Source organism: Rhagoletis pomonella, unplaced genomic scaffold, assembly GCF_013731165.1.
Source record: "Rhagoletis pomonella isolate Grant_MI unplaced genomic scaffold, Rhpom_1.0 Rhpom_scaffold_00004, whole genome shotgun sequence".
NCBI classification, from domain to species: domain Eukaryota; kingdom Metazoa; phylum Arthropoda; class Insecta; order Diptera; family Tephritidae; genus Rhagoletis; species Rhagoletis pomonella.
Window position 1 is genome coordinate 53,590,670 of NW_023458558.1, and position 19,668 is coordinate 53,610,337.

Below are 19,668 nucleotides of genomic sequence, written 5' to 3' on the forward strand. Positions count from 1 at the left end.
TCTTGTTTACGTACGAATCGAAAATCATGAAATTTTCCTATCATTTTCAATACAAAAAATTAAAATTTTCGATTCGTACGAACACCAGAATACTCCTCATTATTATTATTTTTTTTTTTCATACAAAAAATTTGCCGAACATACATGTATGGAAGAAAATCCGCGAAAAAAATTACCAAAAATAAACCCTATAAACATTTTGTCCAACGTTCGAAAATGTCCTTCGATATCCAATATGAATATCAAAGTGAGAATTAACTCATAACCAATCTTAGTTTTCCAACCTTGAGAGTAAATTGGAAACCCACTCGAGATGGGTTCGAAAAATATGAAAACCATAGTAACAAGAGAGAAAGTGAAATCCAAATGAATGTTTTGTTGGGAAATAAAATTTTTTCTAGAAATTCTTATTAAAAACTTTTGCAAGTTAGATGACACTTTGAAAAATGTTCATAATTTTTGCACAAATTTTTAAACTTCGATCTATTCGGTTCCACTATACATGTGAATATTTGAATTTGACATCAATAAAAAAGCCTTTTATTTGTATATATGTACGTAGATTTATCATATTTTTTCTAATAGTTGCATCCTTTGGCATTCAAAAAATTAAACCATTGGAACCGAACCGAACCGCGGTTCAGAAATATTCATGAACCGGTTCTTGAAGCGGTACAAGCTTTTTCTAATTGGTTCGAACCACTGAACCGAACCGTCCCCTTTTTTGGAGTGGTTTGCAGACCTAGTTTATATCACAAGGAAAACCAAACAGCAGACCACATTATGTGACACGTGAAGCCCTTACCAGGTACATACTTAGGTTTCTATAGGTAGGTACCGTCGAGCACATGACATAGAAAGCATTATGCCAGGGGGTTTATTACATCAAACTGTTCTATGTCAAGGTAACTAGGTGATCCGCTACCTCCCCTAAAATGTGATCTATGTGATGTACATATAATTATAAAATAATCAAAGATTTTATGTTCTTATTCGAGCAGTCCAAGTCAGTAGCAATCAAAAATCTATTGTTGCCAGACCCTACGCTGTAATTGCGGAGTTTAAGAAAATTGTCCCGATATCAACATACCGCTCAGGATAGCAGGCGGAGCGAAGACAAACCAGCGAAATGCATAGAATCAAAGAAGTGCATAAGTAGTCATTACTTTATTTCATAAAAAAGGCGGCTATATTCGACATAATTCGTGAAATAGGTAGACTTAAAAAAAAACACCAACATCGATATTTTAATGAAAATTTTGTATATCAAAGTTTTTTCTCGAGAAAATGCTCTGAGAAAGAGATTCAAGTTTCAAAATTCAAACATTCAAACATTCTGCAATATGTCAAAAAACTTTTTTTTGATGCAGTGTGATAAAATTTGGGAATGGAAAGATATCAACTAATTTCTTTCTTAAGCATACTAGCGTGCGTTAAAATGCATATATATATATATCTTAATACTCGCGAATTTTTATGGGCCCCCATATCATTTTTTGGCGTTTTTTTGGGGACCTTTAAAAATAGTTAATATTAAAAATGGGTAAATTAACAAGTGGGTATTATTATCACATGTCTCCTGAAGAGACACAGACTTTCCGAACGAAAAATATTGATTTTTCAAGAATTCTAAAAAAAAATGTTTCTCCCATATAAAATACATGGAAAACTTTAAGCGCTTTGAGTTACCTCTAAATATTTTTTGATTTGAAAAAAAACAAGCTTATATTTTTTCACTATAGAACAATGCTAGGGGAGGAGAGCTTTAAAATTCCGACTTTGCTCTTTTTTTGTTGGTCCACCCCAATGTATGTAACGTATAATCTACTTCTTCCCCGCAACGGAATAAATTAAGTTAAGGAAACTTTTATCTATCGGAAATCGCTGCAGCAACACTTGTGGCAACCATCTCTCCACAGGATAGTTGAGTTTACGACTAACCTCAACAAATCGATAAGTGTTTTTTGGTAAATAAAAACATAACCAAGGCACAAGAAAGCAAGGAACAACAACTCTTCTCAAAACCACATTTGCCACGCAGACTAGAGTGAAAACACATGCATTTAAGTAGGTACATTAGACCGTACCACCTTATAAGCAAATAAAAAAGTTCGCTGTACAGCCCTGAGTCTAAAGTATTTTTGTGAGACAATAAAACAAAAAATATTTATTTTTCAGAATCTAGAGTTGCCTTCTTACAGTTTTCGTCATCTCTTCGGTCTCTTCAGGCGGATATTAAAGTATGATTTATCGAAGTTCTTGTCTCGAGGAGAAAATTTTTTTTTTCAGAGTTCATAGATCTCACCACACACCTCGGTTTCTATCACCCCAACGTACCGCAGTAATGTCAGTAAATTAAATCTCACCAAAAAGCATTACTCTTTTGCTAGAGAAGTATTTTGATTATGGCTGTAGAACTACTGGAAATATTGGAATCACCGAAAAAGGGGAACTACGTTTGCCGAAAAAAAATCTCGAAACTGCCTTGCAAAAATACTTTAGACTCAGAGGTGTACAGCAACTTTGTTTTTGTTTTTTGCTCTTTTAGAATTGCCTTGCAAAATCACCGTAGACTCAGTGTTGTACGGCGAATATTATGTTTTGTTTGCTTGTAAAGCGGTACGCTCTAATGTTTTTAAAATACGTATATATGCGCTTCAACACCAAAGGTAGCCACAAACACCAACAATTTTATAAAGTGGACAAAAGCAAGCAATGCAGACAGCAATGTTCGCAACCACAAGCATTAAATGAGGCAGCAGCACTGAATGCACTCAGCTGCAGTTCAATTGGACATTGCTAGGGATGGCAAAAAAATTAAATAATCGATTAATTAATAATACAGGCCGATTGTGAACAGAAACTCCCTGGGAGTTTTCTCTCTTTTCCCTTTCCTCCTATCATGAATAAAAATTCCCTGAGGACATTTTATATTAAATGGCGGAGTTGAGCTCTCAAAAAAGTGTCAAACAGCTTCTTCGAAGCTCGAATTTCCCCCTCCCAAGTTTTCTGGAAAAATTCTTTTCCCAGAGAACAAACTCCCCGGGAGTATTAAGAATTGGGCTGATAATTAATTGCAGTTATTGATATATAATCGATTAATCGAATTTTTAAAGGCAAAAAATTTCTAATTGTTTTTTTAATTAGCCTTAAATAATATAAAACGGGAATTTTTAGGGACGATAATTATTTGTTTGCGAAAACCAAAGAATGTTCGATTTTAGACAACTACATAATTCATACTTATTTCTTGAAAGTATTTTTACGTTTATTTTACATTTAATCGATTAATGAAACACAAAATTAGAATACAATTAAATCGTAAATTGGACCAAAATAATCGATTAATTTAATCAAATGATTAATCGCTGCCATCCCTAAATATGGAGGTGCTTCATGACCAGGAGGTGCGTCAAGTTTGAGAATTCGAATGGAGTATTAAGAAATATCTTTGCAGTGAATGCACATTTTTATGTAAGTGTGTGTGGTGTATATGTGTGCGGGTGTCCGTGTTCAACCAAAAGCGGTTAAGCGACCTTAATCCCCAACCAAGCAACGTTGTAATGAAAATCTGCAAATATAGCATCAGACATTGCAATCGAAAATGGGAGGACTGCATAAATTTGTATGTACATATGTACTATATGTTGAGGAATACCCTGTAGTGAAATCGTGTGAAACCTAGCTCGCATCACTAAGAGGAATGGAACTACTTATGTATGCTTTGGCTCCGATTTGAAATGATTATTCGGAAAGTCTTGCATCTTTACGACATAATAAACTATTTAAATACATACTTCACATGTATGTACATTAAGGTGGTCCAAAAATGCATGTGAAAAAGTAAAGTCGGAATTTGTATGCTCTCTCACCCCCTAGGATAGTTCTATACCGAAAAAAGTATACCCTTATTTTTTTTTATTTTGAGATCAAAAATATTCAGAGGTCACTCAAAGCGTGCAAAGTTTTCCATGCATTTTATATTGGGAAAAAACCACTTTTCGTAGAAATAGTATGGAATAGTTAAAAATAAATATTTTTCTATTGGAAAACTTTTTCCATCTGCAGATGATTCCCAATAATAATACCCAATTTTACCATTAGAAATAGGGGTATACTTTTATTCGATATAGAACAATCCTAGGGGGTGGGAGCATTACAATTCCGACTTTACTGTTTTTGGACCACCCTAATGTGCATATGTAAATATCTTTATCTGCATTCAAAGTCGTTCAAGCACATACTTCCAGCCGCAAATAACTGGTTCAGGCAACTTATAGTTCTCTCGCTACTGGGTATTTTCGCTTATTGTTGTCTATATGGTCAATAATGCGAGTGTCCAGTCGATGCCACATATCTGACACGTGCTTTTGTATGTCCATGTGTATGTCTACATAAATGTATGGATGGTAATGGTAAATGTTTGGTTTTACAGCGATTTTATTTTACCAAACATCCATTCATTGCTGGCAATCGTAGCCGCTCATCTTTATCGCATTACCAAAACGACGAACGCTCGAGCAGGAAAAACAGATTTATTATTCCCTTTGAGTTTTTAGGTGCTTATAGTTACAGTATACATACTTATAACTCGTATACGAAAGATACAAAGATGCACACTTAAATGCATCCATACAAACAAACAATTGGTTATATTGGTATTTATTTATTCCCATACATATTCGCCCTTCACACTTCTAGGGCAACTTTTTTCTGTCTATGATGAAAAATGCATTTTGAAGAAAATCCCCCACAGGAGGATTGTACATACATAAATAAATGATGTCGGGATTTCTGCTTAACTTCGATGTACGAACAGTTGCCTGTGGAAGGAATTCAATAAGTGAAATTGAATTGAAATTAGTGGCAAAATGATGCGCAATAAGTGTACAAATGTACAGTAAGTATGGCATGTAATGGCATGAATTTCTGTGCGAAATCAGCATTTTATTTATTTACTTTTTTCCATTGAATTTGGAAATGTGGAATGTAATTATTTTTTGCTTTCTGAATTATTCCATTCAGCAAAGTTTAATTCGGTATGTTAAATAAGTATTTTATTAAGATGGGGTTTAGCAAAATTAAATTTGTAGTGAAATTTCAATCTACCGGAAATACCATAAGTCATAGGTGATGATTTTGGAATGTTATTGCGCAAAAATTTTAAAAAGATAAAATGAATTTGAAAATTCTATGGATTTGAAATCTTTCTGGATATCCAATTATTGTTGTACCTGACCACATTATTATAGTAATAATACAGCCAATATGTATTATAAATGTGCATGTTTGTTATGTTTCCATGTAAAAACTGCTGTACTGCTATTTTATGAAACTTCACAGCATTACAGCTTATTCATCAGAAAAAGATATAGGCTATAATACTTTTTTTTCGCGAAAATAGTGTTGCCAGCTACCAGCATTTTTTGAATAAAAAATTTTCTTAAACAACAAACTGTCGTGGTTACTAATTTAAAAGTCTTCCCGGGTGTGCATTTTTTTAAACATCTTACCTTTGATATCCATGCAATTGTTCTTTTACACACATACAATTTATTTCACTAATTTTAATTTGTGTGCGTAACAAGTCCATACACTAAAACGTATTTCATAGCTAAGCATTTTGTACATTTTCGATTATTTTTTAAATTTAACTTTAGCTTGAACTTTAATTCTAAATTTCAACTTGAACTCAAACTCTACGTATACATATCTATTTTTTACTTAAACTTTAACTAAAGCTTTACCTTTATCTTAATCTTTAACTTCAGCATTAGCTGTAGCTTTAACTTCAACTTTTAATTTAATTTTAAATTGAAAACTAACTTTTACACTAACATCAACTCTAAATTAGATTTTGGAAACGCTTTATGTCTAAACTGAAATAATAAGAGGGTTACCAACCTTTTCAAAAATTCCATTCAACTTAAATTAAGGCAGTTATGGGTGTCAGGCGAAAGAAACGTATTTAGGAAGGTTTTAGCTTTCAAAATATTTTAAAGAGGGTTAAGAAAAATGTAAAAATTTCCTATGTTAAATTTTATTAAAACAAAATTACAAAAATCTCATATACTCGGCGAGGCGGGTGAAAGCAAACTACTCTCGTATTGCTCCCTTAGGAAATCTCCTAAATCTGTGGGATGATATTTCTGTATCTTATCGCTCGACTAGGAGGCAAAAGGAATTACTCACCGTCCTTATACATAGAAATGATAAAGGGAGTATACTTAATTAAATGTAAATGTAAAGAAAATCAAATTGAACACAAAATTAAGAAACACGCTATCTAACTAATCAATGTAGTGAGCTTTTTATCATCCAAGAATTTGTTGAAAAACTTGCTATTGTTTGCCAACGAAGAAACGAACGAACGAAGGTGGCGATGAACGTTAGCTAAGAAAATGAGATAAAAACTTTTCTGATTATAAAAGGAAACTTAGTTTTCTCCAAGCCACATAGTAATACATAAATATGTACATACATACACACGTAGGGCTATACAAAGATGTTCGTGGTAACACAAAGAAAAAAAAAATTTCAGCAAAACTTCTTTGCTTAAAGAGAAAATTAAAGCAATAAATATGAATGCGTATCTAGTTTGCTGGAAGTTTAGACAAAAAATTTAAGTAGATTGTAAGCATGCTGATAAGTTGCTTTCCGCTACACAATAATGACAAATAATGGAATACTATTCTGATGAAACAAATTTGCCAACACCAATTGTTTTTTTTTTTTTTTTTGTTTTGTACAAAAATATAGAGCGCCAACAAAAATATCTGATAAAAGCAATCAACGAAAGTTTATGTAGCATAAGTGATTTATGTGTGTCTTCATGACAATTAGAACTTATTTATGGAAGTTTGTCGTGATAATCAAGACAATTAACACTAATGCAAGCTGGCCACGACAAAGAGGAATACAGAGTCGAAAAGTAAGAAAACTGAAAAGGATAAATTTTTCGCCCAGGAGAGAACACCAAATAGTAAACAACAAAAAAAAATATTACCAATCCAACTCTATGCAAGAATGCACTGATTTAACACATACAAAGATAGGAAGGTCTTATTTTTAAATATTTTTTGCATTTCGAACAATAAACTAAAGAAGAGTAAGAATGATCTTGTTCCAAATCAAAGCACTTTAGCTTCAATTGCCTTTAAATGCGCTGCCGTAACTTTTTCAGAGTGTGTGTAGAAATCCAGAAATGTGCCAATACAAACGTACGTCCAAGTGTATGTGCGTATGTATATGAATGTATTTGCACACATTAGTGCATGAAAAACGGCATATGCCACTGCGTCTGAAATGCCAAAAAAAAAGAAAAAATAGCTTACTACGTGCAGCAATATGACTTCAACAGCATTGCAGCGCATGACTTGGTAAAAAATCAAATGCATTCGAAGGCCAAAAGTCGAAATTATCATGATGCACACCAAGAGCACATATTTTAATATTAGAGGTCGACAATTCTGAGCACACATGCCAGTCCAACAGCCAATTGAGACACATGCACGCATCGGCGTCGGCAGCAGCAACAGCAACAACAACAGCAACGAAGGAGGAGCTGATAATTGAACTGCAGAAGTGTGCGCCAAAACGCGTAAGCACTCATGCGAATGGAGGTCGCCAGTGGGTTTTCGTTTGTGATTCGGTGATGTATTCAAGGAATATTCAGATTCGAGTAGCAAATTTTGTTGCTTTAGTTGGTGGGTTGTCAGACAATATTATGATTATGATTACGATTAAGAGTGGGATCTTGATTACGATTACGTTTACGATTATAATTGGGGTATTCACAACGGTGTTGTACGTTTCGTATTGTTGTATGTCGAAAACTATAAACGCATCAAAATTATATCAAAAGGGTGCGCAGAGTACCATCAAAGTCATATTATGAATTTTCGCAGTTTTAAAAAAATAATTGGTTGTGGTTTCAAGTTCTCTAAACATTTATTTAAGCTTTTAAGGTAAGTAAAGTTTTGACTGTCTCCTGGAAATTTAATTTATAATCTTATAAATCCATTCTCGGGGTACATTAATTTAATATTTGTCGTAAAAAATATTCAAACCCCGTATACATATTTATCTCCCATAAAAAGCGAAAATCTAATTGGTTTTGTATTTTTTAAAATAATCTGCTTACTTTACAAATACTATAGTATTAACTAATGGTTTTAAATGTTGTGCGACGAAGTAATAAATAATAAAAAATACTTCGAACGCGCAGCGAAGCATGCGGGATATTTGCTAGTTGAAGATATTTCTAAATCAAATATCTCTCAAACACTATCGTTTGATACCCATATTTTAATATTTAGTTTAACTTATGGATTTAACTGCTTTAAATTATTCAAATAGGCGACAACCCGCCTCAAAAATATTTTCGATAGTAAACTTTCTTAAGTTTGATACCTTTATTGCAATATTTCATTTATTTTATTTAATTAATTTAATTGAATAAAATGTTTCAAATAGGCGGCAACCCTCCTAAAAATTATATGTATATATACCCATATTACAATATTTAATTTAGCTTATCAATTAAATTAAATTAAAATTTTCAAACAGGTGGCAACCTCCAACAATAATATTTTCGGCTGTAAGCCTTTTTAAAACTCTTTACTTTGACAGTAACTAAGCACATAGATAAATGAAACATTAAGTTGTCCCTCGTAAAATTTACATATCTGCCATTCAAACACATTTTCTCAGAACAAAATTTTTGTTTAAAGGCCAGATAAATTTAAAATAATTACTTAAGAAACGTCGCGAAGTCTTTGGATTTTACCAAGTGGTAAATATAAAATTCGATGTGACTCCATTAGATAGTACTCCGATATTTCATCACAATCTATATTCTTCCATACAATACTTTCACACATTGAATATAACACGTTCCGCTATATCTCAAGACATTGCAGTAGATTTAACCATCCGCATTTAGGCAACTGTTTTCCAGAAAAAATATCGAAAAAAAAAATATTTAAAAACAAAACCACTGTACTTTGCCTATATGTGTTTATTTTTTTTTTTTTTTTGACAATAAAATTGCAGCGTTGAGTAAGTCAAGGAAAGACGAAGAATGTAGAAGTTAAATGCAGCCTTGTCGCTGACTGCTAGCACCACAAGCTTAGAACAAGTTGTTGGTGCTGTTGTTGCTTCGAGGGAGTCTGCGCTGCTTCATATTCAGCGAGCGGCGAATGTCACATCAAGCGGAAGTTTGGAAGCTGCGTTTAGCAGCAACTTTTCCGTAGTGGCAAAACTCAAGCGTTGATTTGTATGCCATCAGAATACGTCGAGTTCCTTCGCCACTAACACCGGCACGCTGCACCCACTTAATATGTATGTATGTACATTCTAAACTTCCGCTGCGATGCTGTTTCCTTTTTCATTTTCCGTTTCCACAATTGGCAATGTCATTCGTGCGAAATGCCAAAAAAAAAGAAACGCGCAAAACGTTGCAATAAGTGAAATAAACGCACTTGGTGACAAACTTTTTCTAAACCGTCCTTCGCGCTACTTTCGCGCTTTCTTACAACGTACACTTGCTTATTTTCTGATCACATTGCTGCACTTGAGCGTTAAATGTGCTCGGAAGCATGCAAGGCAATCGCGTTATGGCAGACGCATTTTACATTTACAATGCTGCGAGTGCTGTTGCTGCAAGCAGGGATGTTACGGATATTCGCATTCGCAAACGTAGAGCTTCAGCATAACTTTAACAGTCACACGCGCAGTCGCAATAATCAATGAGAAGCTTTTGCGAATGCGGCCGCTGTAGTTAGCAGTGCGCGCTACCATTCCGCAAGGCCTGAGTTCGATAAAGTTCAGTTAAAGTTTTCTCTAATAGCGGCCGCCCGTAATTAATTCCTTAATGAGTTGGTAGTAGAAAAAAATTAAAACACTTTCAAAATATGTACCCAATCAGCCCATAAATACGGGTTTTCCTCATATCTCGACTCCTGCGCCACCTATCGGCAATTTTTTGTGGTTATTCATTTCCGTATAAGTAATGTATATTGCAAATAAAAACTACATCCGACCATAGTTGCAGGTTTGCGAAATTTATCGATCCCCGGAACACCTAACTGCTATATTTCTTTGTGGAGTTATTTCGTTCCATATAGGTTATATACCAACGGTGGGCAAACGCGGCTGTTTGAGCCAAATGCGGCCGCTTTCTTAGCAAGTGCTGCTCTTTTCACTTTCTCTTTGCTTAGAATATTTTGGCTCTTTTTACCTTTTTAAAGTACATATTTCTTTGCTGTTGCTTTTTTTATTTTATTGTTTTATAAGCACAAAAGCAAATTGAGATCGAAACATTACCCGCAATTGGAGAACCATACAGTGGTAGTGAAATTTTAAATGCACTACCACTAAGCATATAATGGTAGTGAAATTTGAAATGCACTACCACTGAAGCCCTAGTGGTAGTGAAAATCTCGATTTAGTGCAGCGTGCCCAACACTGCCGGCAACAAGTACCAGATATAAAATATCCGCTTGAAAATTTGGCCAAAGGGAGCTTTTGAATTTTTCTTTTTTTGAATATCTAGCTTACGTACATTAGAATAATAATAAAATTAATTTTTCTAATAATAATTTTATTTTAGATTAAATTTTTGTTTTTGTTGCTTTTTTGTGGGTTTTTTGTAGCATTTAGAACTTATATGTGGCTTTTTTTGGCCTCGGCCTTGGCCAAATACTGTTTTTCAAATGTCTCGACTCATGCGCAACCTACCGGATTAGGTTTGAAATTGCAAGTCTGTAGCTCATCGGGAAGTTGGTTAAAAACTTATTACAGTATTTGACCCAAACAAACATATGTACATATAAAACATATTAAATACACTGAGCAAAATATCAACCAAAAAAGTTTTTAATATTATCAAATCCAAACTTGAAAAGGAATCATTGCGATTTTTAGCTAATATTAGCAATGCCTTGGTTGATGATTTCAACAATGATTTGGTAATGTTAAGCACACTTTTGTTTACCACAACCAAACTTTTGGTTGTCGATTTTTTCGCTTATATTCTGCTCTCCACAGATGCTTTTTCATAATTCGGAGATATAGAACAAAATTTTTTGTTATCATTTTAGCAAGTTGCCTCTGACGGTAATTGGAATGGCATTTTCTGAATATTAGCAAATAACAGCAAGCATCTCTGCACGCTCAGCTACAGCCGCTTTATAAATGTGTCTGCAAATGTTCAACTTTGTTCAATTTTCTTCGTCGTTTGATTTGGTTCCGCACTTCACAGAGGCTTTTTCGTAATTAAGAAAAACCAACAAGAGAAAAAAATAAAAATTATGTATCGCGCCGGCAGCATTCGTACTGCTGGAAGGCAACAAATAACAGCAAGCATTTCTGCACGCTCAGCCACCACCATACATACCAATTTGTTCTCAAATGTTCAACATTAATCACATTTCTTACAATCAATCGGCTTATTTATTAACCATGAAAAAACCAAACCATAATTGGTTGCAAAAAAACCATTATGCATTTGGGTCAGTGTAAAAGCTTGTAAAAATACTTGACATCTGCATCCGCATTTGCATGCGCGGATGTCTAAAATTCCACATTCGCAACATCCCTAATTGGAAGCAATGCACTGTACTGTGCTGTGCCATGTCGCACATTTTGCGGATTATGGGGTCACAGGGCGTATACGTAACATCGTTGAAGAGAGCATATTCATACTGTACATATGCACATACATATCTTTCGTTAGTGTGCGTAAGTGTAACAGCATTTTTAAATTGGTCCTTTTATGTACATATGTACATATGTATGTATCTATGTGCATGTGTCCCAATGTTCACTACCCTTTTTCAGAGCCAGCGTTTTATCACTCCGCCCCCTTTACACCGTTATTTGAATTCTTTCACGTTTTTTTTATCCTTTCAGCAACTTTACACTGTTAACTCGTTCGCGCTCATCTGTCTCTACGGATTTCTATAGCAAATATGCCATGCCATACGTGCTTATTTTCATCAAATCAACGATGTTTTGCTCGTGCAAATTTATTGGTGCTGTGAAATTATTTTCACAATTCAAGCAAAAAATTCGGTGAATATTAAAGTTTTTCTTATACTTCGCACTTTAGGTACGCCATTGTGTATACCTACATATGTACATATGTGTGTGCGTGTGTATTTTTGCTTACATCTTTATCTATAAATTTGAATTTTTCGTTTTATTTTAGTTAAATAACTGTTATTATTGGAATACCGGAAGTTGAACACATTGGCTTGTCAGTTTTTTTTTTCGATTCATACTACAAGTATTAGCTCGGCTTAAATTTATACTTTATTTAAATACTTGAAAGTTACAAAATGTGTAACAGAGAAGGCATTTCTTTACTTCAATTTGAAAACCTTGGTATGAATAAAGAGAAAGTGGGGTTGCGTAGTAGATATTTTTGTTTGAAAGCTATTTGAGTCTTCCTCCATTTGGTATCAAATTGATTTGGACAAATTTATTATTATTTCGGCCTTAAAAAAATATTTTACCAATTTTATTTGTTATTACAGAAGTTACAGTTATTATTGGACTTTTTCCCGAAAAGTTAAAAAAAAAAATACAAATAATCCAGATTTCTTGTTCAGGAGATTCTGGGGTCAATGGAACATTTATAACTTTCTTCTGCGATAATATTTTGTGCCGGACTTTTATAACTTCGAAAAAATAGCTGTTACTTTCAGTCCAGGATTACAAGTTTAAGATATCTCTGATCTTACAATATCTGATAGCGAAACAGGTTTGGTAATTTCTTGTTGAATTTGGTAACTTTTTCAGTTAATTTTGGTAACAAATAAATAATCGTTGTGGCAACACTGTTCTGTATATATATAAATATATAAATATGTTCATTAGACTGTGTCAAATAAAACGATTGTTTTTTTTCGTTCGGTCCCATATGAAAAATTTCGCTGTCGGACACAAAAAAAAAAATATTGTGACAAAACTTCAGCTCTCTATCTCAATTTTTCAGTTAGCGCTCGCTAATAAGAATTTCAATTCATTTGTATAAAATTTGAATATGAATTTGTTTAACATCTGGATTGGAAATAACGTCATGTGGTTTTATTTCCAAAACAAAAAAAAAAAAATAAGACCATATGGCCTTATTGCGTATGGTGTTATTGCACGCTATACTAATTTGTTTTAGATCCGATCATTGGATCATAAAGAAACTAACGGTACTCCTAAATTTTTATATGAGAATTGAGATCGGTTGTGTTTTTGCTTCAAAATTACTTGTATTTTTCATACCAGACTTGTCTTATTTTTTTTTTTGTATATAAAAATATAGTTCATTCAAAACTCTCAGCAAAAAAAGTCTCAAAAATCAACGGTTATTTTTAGCGACATGCAACTTGCACTTTTACTAAAATTTAATGGACTACAAAACTGCATACTCAAAATTTTTCTAAGAAATCAAATAGAAAAATTTTTAATTTTGATAAAATTTATTCGTATTTCTTGCATTTTTCCGAATTTTGTATAAAATTTAAAAAATATACTTGTGCTTTTGGCTGTTAAATTAACTATATTAAAAAAAAAAGTAAGTGTGACTGGGCCGCAGTGGAGAAGTGAAACTTGCGCTACATATCTTTTTTATCTTCCATATACTTGTTTACCTTCCTTTTTGTCCTTATAAAAGCAAGGTGTTTCAATTTACCGTGGTCTTCCTCTTCGTGTTTCGGTTCAATAGTTTGTGAGTCTCAGCGAAGGTGCGGATGAAAGCGATAAACTTGTGTCAAAATATGTCGACAAATTGTGATGTCAAAATATGACATAGTGAAAACCAGCCTTTAATGTAGGTAGGTACAAACGTAGAAACGGCTGCAATTTAAGCGCCTTACGAATGCATTTGCATAATACAGTGCAGGTGAATGGAGTGTGAGAGAAGGAAGTATTTATGTATGTATTCGCAATAACAGTTTTGCCGTAGTTTCACTCAAGATTAACTGCTGATTTCATGTAGATATTGATAGCAAACCTCATAGCCGCTAGGCGCCAGCAGCAGCAAAATAAGCAATCCCCTTTAATGTCGATAATAATGCGCAGCAACAGTAGCACAAATAAAGCAATATTGCAAGATAATAGACAATCTATATCTGTAAGCACAGCAATCGTTGCATCACCCAAGTATTGCAAATCCCTTAAGACGTTGCCTCCCATCAGAGTGTAACATTGTGCAATGCATTGCCTATGGGTGCGTTCCAAGAATGATAGAATACAAGATTGCGCCGATCGCAGCAGAATTCGTGAGAGTAATTTTGGCGTGACGTCACTGTAGAGTTGACAACTGAGAGCGGCGAGAATGAGGGCGACTAGTGATGCGCTGAATTGTCCCCAATACTCGGTACCCAATACTTAAAAAAAGATTTCGGTACCCTATACTTCCTTTTCGGTATCCGATACCGATTATTTACATTAAACTCTCGCCATTATATGCATTTCAGGTTTAGAAAAAACTTTCATTACTAATTTATATGATATCGGCTAAAACACTTGAACTTATCGCCACAGAAAAATATTATTTTATCAGTTTTAACCTTAGTCGATCCAAGGTTCAAGAAAAGTACTTTGACGGATGAAGAAGCCTTTCAGGGGAGAGATTCTGTAGCCAGTTAGCGACAAGTTTCGGATCGATATCGCACTTGTTGACTTACAAATATTTGATATCAAACGTCGACAAAACCGATACCTATTCGAAAATTGTCGTTAACTGGTTACAGAATCTGTCCCAGGCCTACAAAAATGATATCGTCCGATTCAGCTGGAACAAAAATGCTTCAAACAAGTAAGGGTTTCTCTGTATTATGGCATCGAACCGACATATATACATCTTTGATTTGAATCAGTAAAAAAGCTCTATTGGCTCTTATATTCGGGTTTTGTTAGGCGTTTTTTCCATATTTTTGGCCCATGTGCGCTTTTATTCGAAACCTAAATGTTTCGGTACCGAGTATCGAGAGTATTGGGTACTTAAAAGTATTGACTCAGCACATCACTACTGCTGTCTTCTCTACTATGACGTCACCAAAACAGCTGATTCTGTCAAAATCACTGAGAGCCGAGTAGCGGTATCGTCATCGGCGCCACCTCTGTATTCTCTCCACCGTGGGTGCGTTCACACAGAAAGCCGAGCGGCGCCGAGCGAAGCCAGACGGAACAAAGCGAAGCAAAGCGGTACAAAGTGAAGCAAGGCGGAACAAAGCGAAGCTGCTGGTGTTCACACTGAACGAAACGAAGCGGAGCTTTTCTCATGGACTCGGCTGCAAAGATGCCACCAAATTTCCCATCAATGAAAAGCGGCAAATATATTTGCTCAATTTTATTCAAAAGATTGGTTGTAAAATTCGTTTTTATTTGAATATTTATACATACATACATACATATGTATGTACATATATCGTCCCCTCAATATAACAATAGCGTATAATTTTTTTTTGGTTTTGAGAAAATCGAGTTTAAAGTTTTTGTTTTTTTTTTGTTTGAAGGAAATTTTTGAACAAGAAATTATACACCATTTTTTCCAATGACATTTTGACCCACTTTGTGGAAGTAGAATTTGACGAAATTTTGACCAGACATAGAACCAGTGATGGAGATTCTAAATATGCAATAAAAAAATAATGGCGTATGAGCACATACGCTATTGTTATATTGAGGGGACGATATCATGTTTGCAGAAGCGTCATGAAGCTGAAAAAATTAAATAGAAAATTCAAAATCAAAAACTGCTTTGCTTTCAGCTCCAAAACGCTTCTGAAAAGGCTTGCTATATGAACAATTTCATATAGCTACAGCAGTTTAAAAACCGCACTCCGCTCCGAACGGCTTCGGTCGGCTGGGCTCAGCTTTCTGTGTGAACGTACCCTAAGATGTAACCAGTTGCGCGCCGTGCCCTACTTACCTATGGATGTAGATAGCACCGCTCAGCTTCTTTCTATTAATGATGCCAGATCGAAAGGAAATCGATTTTTGAATCGATTCGAATCAAAATAAAAATAATCAATGAAGGAAGAAATCGTCAAAAAACAGATCGATCTCACAAGATCGATTCATAAAACGCCTTTTACTTAATTGTCTTAATAAAAAAAAAAGACATTATTGCAAGTATATTTTAAAACATGTATTGCTATAACGGTTGCAATATCTAGATTTATTCGAAAGCTATCAGGTAGCTAATAACAATCCGTAAATACCTAAAATCAACTGAGCAGGTTTTTCTATATTAATTTCTACAATATGAACATGCAATAGAAACTTAATAATTTTCTTACCCCTACTTAGGAAAATGGTAACAATTTTCCAAATTTTATTTTTTATCACAAAAGATAAAAATTTTGTTTTATTTCAACATGAACCGCCATTTTAAAAAATTAATTACAAATTAATACACTAGCCCAATAAAGCTTATGTATACAGATATTCTCGCAATACAGATTTTTTTATTTATTTTTTTTCATATTCAGCAATAAAAAAACAACAAAAAAAAATTCTAAAAATTAACGATATTTTGCAGCCACTTGAAGCTCGCACTTTATTCTGCTAAAATTAAATGGGCTACAAAACTGCATCCCCGAAATTTTTCTAGAAAATATTGTTAAGGTATATACGGCCTCCCACTTGTATGCCTTGAAATACTTTCATTTTTTCAATATCATTTTGCTCCAATTTGCGCTTTGGCTATCTTTTGTTAAATAAACTAGCGCAAATACTCTAATTTACAGCTAGATGCAATATCCAAACTCACTTCATTTTTTGTGCTAGCCTCAAATTCAAATTTGATTAAAGTTTTTTAGATTCTCTAATGCAATTTTATATGCATCAATAGAGAAAAAATCTAATGGCAACTCTCGATTTTTTTTGGATTAATTCACGGATCGAATCGGAACTAAAAAGTCGTCGCTAAAAATCGAATGGGCAGGGCTTAAATAAATCGATTTAAAAACGGCATCCCTACTTTCTCCCTACTTATTAGCAAATCGAGGAGTTATATGGAAATTGTATGCAAAAAGGCAGATTCAGCGTGTCACTAGCGGCAGCAAGACTTAGCCAATTACCTACATACCATAAGTACATACTTAGTTAGTAACAGTTTGTATGCCGCTGCTTCGTCGTTGCTTGCAGCCTAAGCGTTGTGGGTGGTGGGTGCGCTTAGCCAGTGCGGGCAATTCACAATTTACGGTTTAGCAAGCACGGCAAGCATGAAGAGAGTGCGCATACCCCAGCTGCAAGTATGCTTGCTGCATTTCGGATTTCGTATTCGGTATTCTTCATTTTCAATGCGTTTCAATCGTTCAGCATTCAGCATTGGATTTGTTTGCAGCATCATTAACACGTAAAGTTGCTTGAAATGCACAAACATAGTACGAACAAAAATGGAAACAGAAACACTCAACTGCACATTAACTCGTACTCACTCTCGCCCATCCATCCATCGCGTCCTTTAATGGACATGCAATTGCTTTTCACCCAGTCATTCATCCATTCGTTGCGCTCCAACTCATTTGCTCATTCATTGTGCTGAAACTGTTGAATTAACGGCTCGCATGTGGCTGCGATAATTGGTGTTTGAAGAAGGCTGTTGCTTGCCTCTGTTGCCGAGGTAGATATGTGTATTTATTGCATTATTGTGAAAGGAGGAGGTTATCAATATGGCTGCGGAACAACTTGTATTTATTTTTTGTTAAGCACAGAGTCTCTCGGGCCTCTCACTGAGCCTCTATGGGGCCGAGAGGGCAGTCATTAAAGTCAACCAGACCCACTCCACCTAGGGAGGAAGAAGTCACTTGACGGTTCTGTGACACTGCCAGGGAGACAACATTACACCTTCTTCTGCGGTGTATGACTGTTTCAGAAGGGAGAGGGCATCTTTGGCCAGGAGAGGATCTATTCTGGAATTTAAAGAGTCCCTGGGGCTGACTGAAGTGCTTTTGAGAGCACAATAGACCAACTTGTCGCAGTGTGTCATTTATCTTATCTATCTATGGTCCGCCTATACCAGAGGTTGTTATTGACGCATGGAGTGAGAATCCGTCATGCCAGACAATAACAGCGCTATTGGCCCGCTGTCGAAAGCGGAATCGGTCATCAGCATTGGTCCTCTCTGTTCGATGCAGCATTTCTGAATCAGCCTTCGGCTTTGGACGGCGAGAGGTTATGGTGAAGACCGCTAACGATCAATTTTATTCGGAGTTATCTACAGCACTACAAGGAGGAGGTATTTAATCTCAGCCTGAACTCTTCCTATCTGGTGCAGGCTCTAACATGAATGTGAGGAGGAAAAAACTGGGATCTGCACTGCATAAGGCTGTAGTATATTCTCCCGAATGCACCGACGTGTGGCGAAAATCTTTCGGAAGATTCGTAGTCGTACCGGTGGACAAAACTCAGGTAGACACTTTTAATAAATCTAGGACGAATAAATTATCATTAGACTGGATTTGTACAAGATTATACCAGGATTCTTGGAGGAAACTGAACGACAAGCAGCTATGCGTCGATCAAAAATTTCCTTGTCTGTTTTGAAGCAGCGATACACAACGTTATCATACCGTCCAACCGCAAAAGTCTGCGAAAATATCGAATTGCTGGTTAGCCCATTTTACGAGAGCTGCTTAAGGAAGAGACTAAATTCTTAAACTCTCATGCTCGAGGCGTCAAGGTCTTAGAGAGCATGACCGACCTTCTTGCAAAACGAATACGCGGTTGATGCCTTGATCGATTTCAATAACATCTTGCCTGAGTGAATTGCAAACTCTCTAAATGAAATGGATGTCAGGTAGACCTAATAAACAGGACTCTAGCGCCAGCGAGAAGTACGCCATGAGGGGGATTCCCATCTCCTCTACGTTGGGCTGTTGTTGTCAATCGATCTGGATGGATCTGATGGAGAACAGTACAAAAGTGGCTTGATGGCTCTATGCAACCATCATTAAATCAGATTTGATATATGGGTTGGTCGTGTGGCAGAACGCACTAAACAAATCTATGGTCAAGCCATTCGTCCCTGAGGTTATCAAATTTGCAATCATAATATCTCCATTCCAAATGCTTTTCAGGGTTCAACTTTTTGCTAATAACGTACCTATTGCACGTAGTCATTTTTCAGATAAAAGGCACATACAGTTGTAGGACGCGAAAAAAATTTTTTGTAAATAATCAACATGACTACTAAGACGTATATGGATTTAATTTTAATTTTTCCACCCCGGGTAGGGCCCAGCGATCGATTAATCAAACACGTAACTTTAAACATACGCGTTGCTCGTTATATTGACTTTACAAAAAAAAAAATTAAAAGATAATTAACATTTTGTTTTATTTGCAAGAGAACCTCATACCAGGTTTTTTTTTAATTCAATTTTTATTTGGTGTTTCCAAAATTATGTTAAAAAATGGGGTTCTTCTCTTACGACCTTCTCTGTAAAAAAGGTGAAAGATGAATCGAAATACATATGCTGTAGTAATACATAAAATATCCTATTCCATTAAATCATGTAAAACCTTGGTCCCCAAACTCTAAAAAACAGTGCAGAAAAATTAACAAACCAGTGTAAAATTCACTGTTCGATTTATCGAACATTCTCATAAGCTTCCTCACAATACTGTTAATCGCATGCCGTTGATGAATTTAAACCC

General features: G+C 35.0%; 1 protein-coding gene across 2 annotated transcripts in view; it reads right to left on the reverse strand.

Moving 5' to 3' along the window:
- The window catches only part of LOC118737779 (cation-independent mannose-6-phosphate receptor), a 196,249-nt gene that overhangs the window by 131,766 nt on the left and 44,815 nt on the right, over nt 1-19,668 (reverse strand). The gene's annotated exons all lie outside the window — the stretch shown is intronic.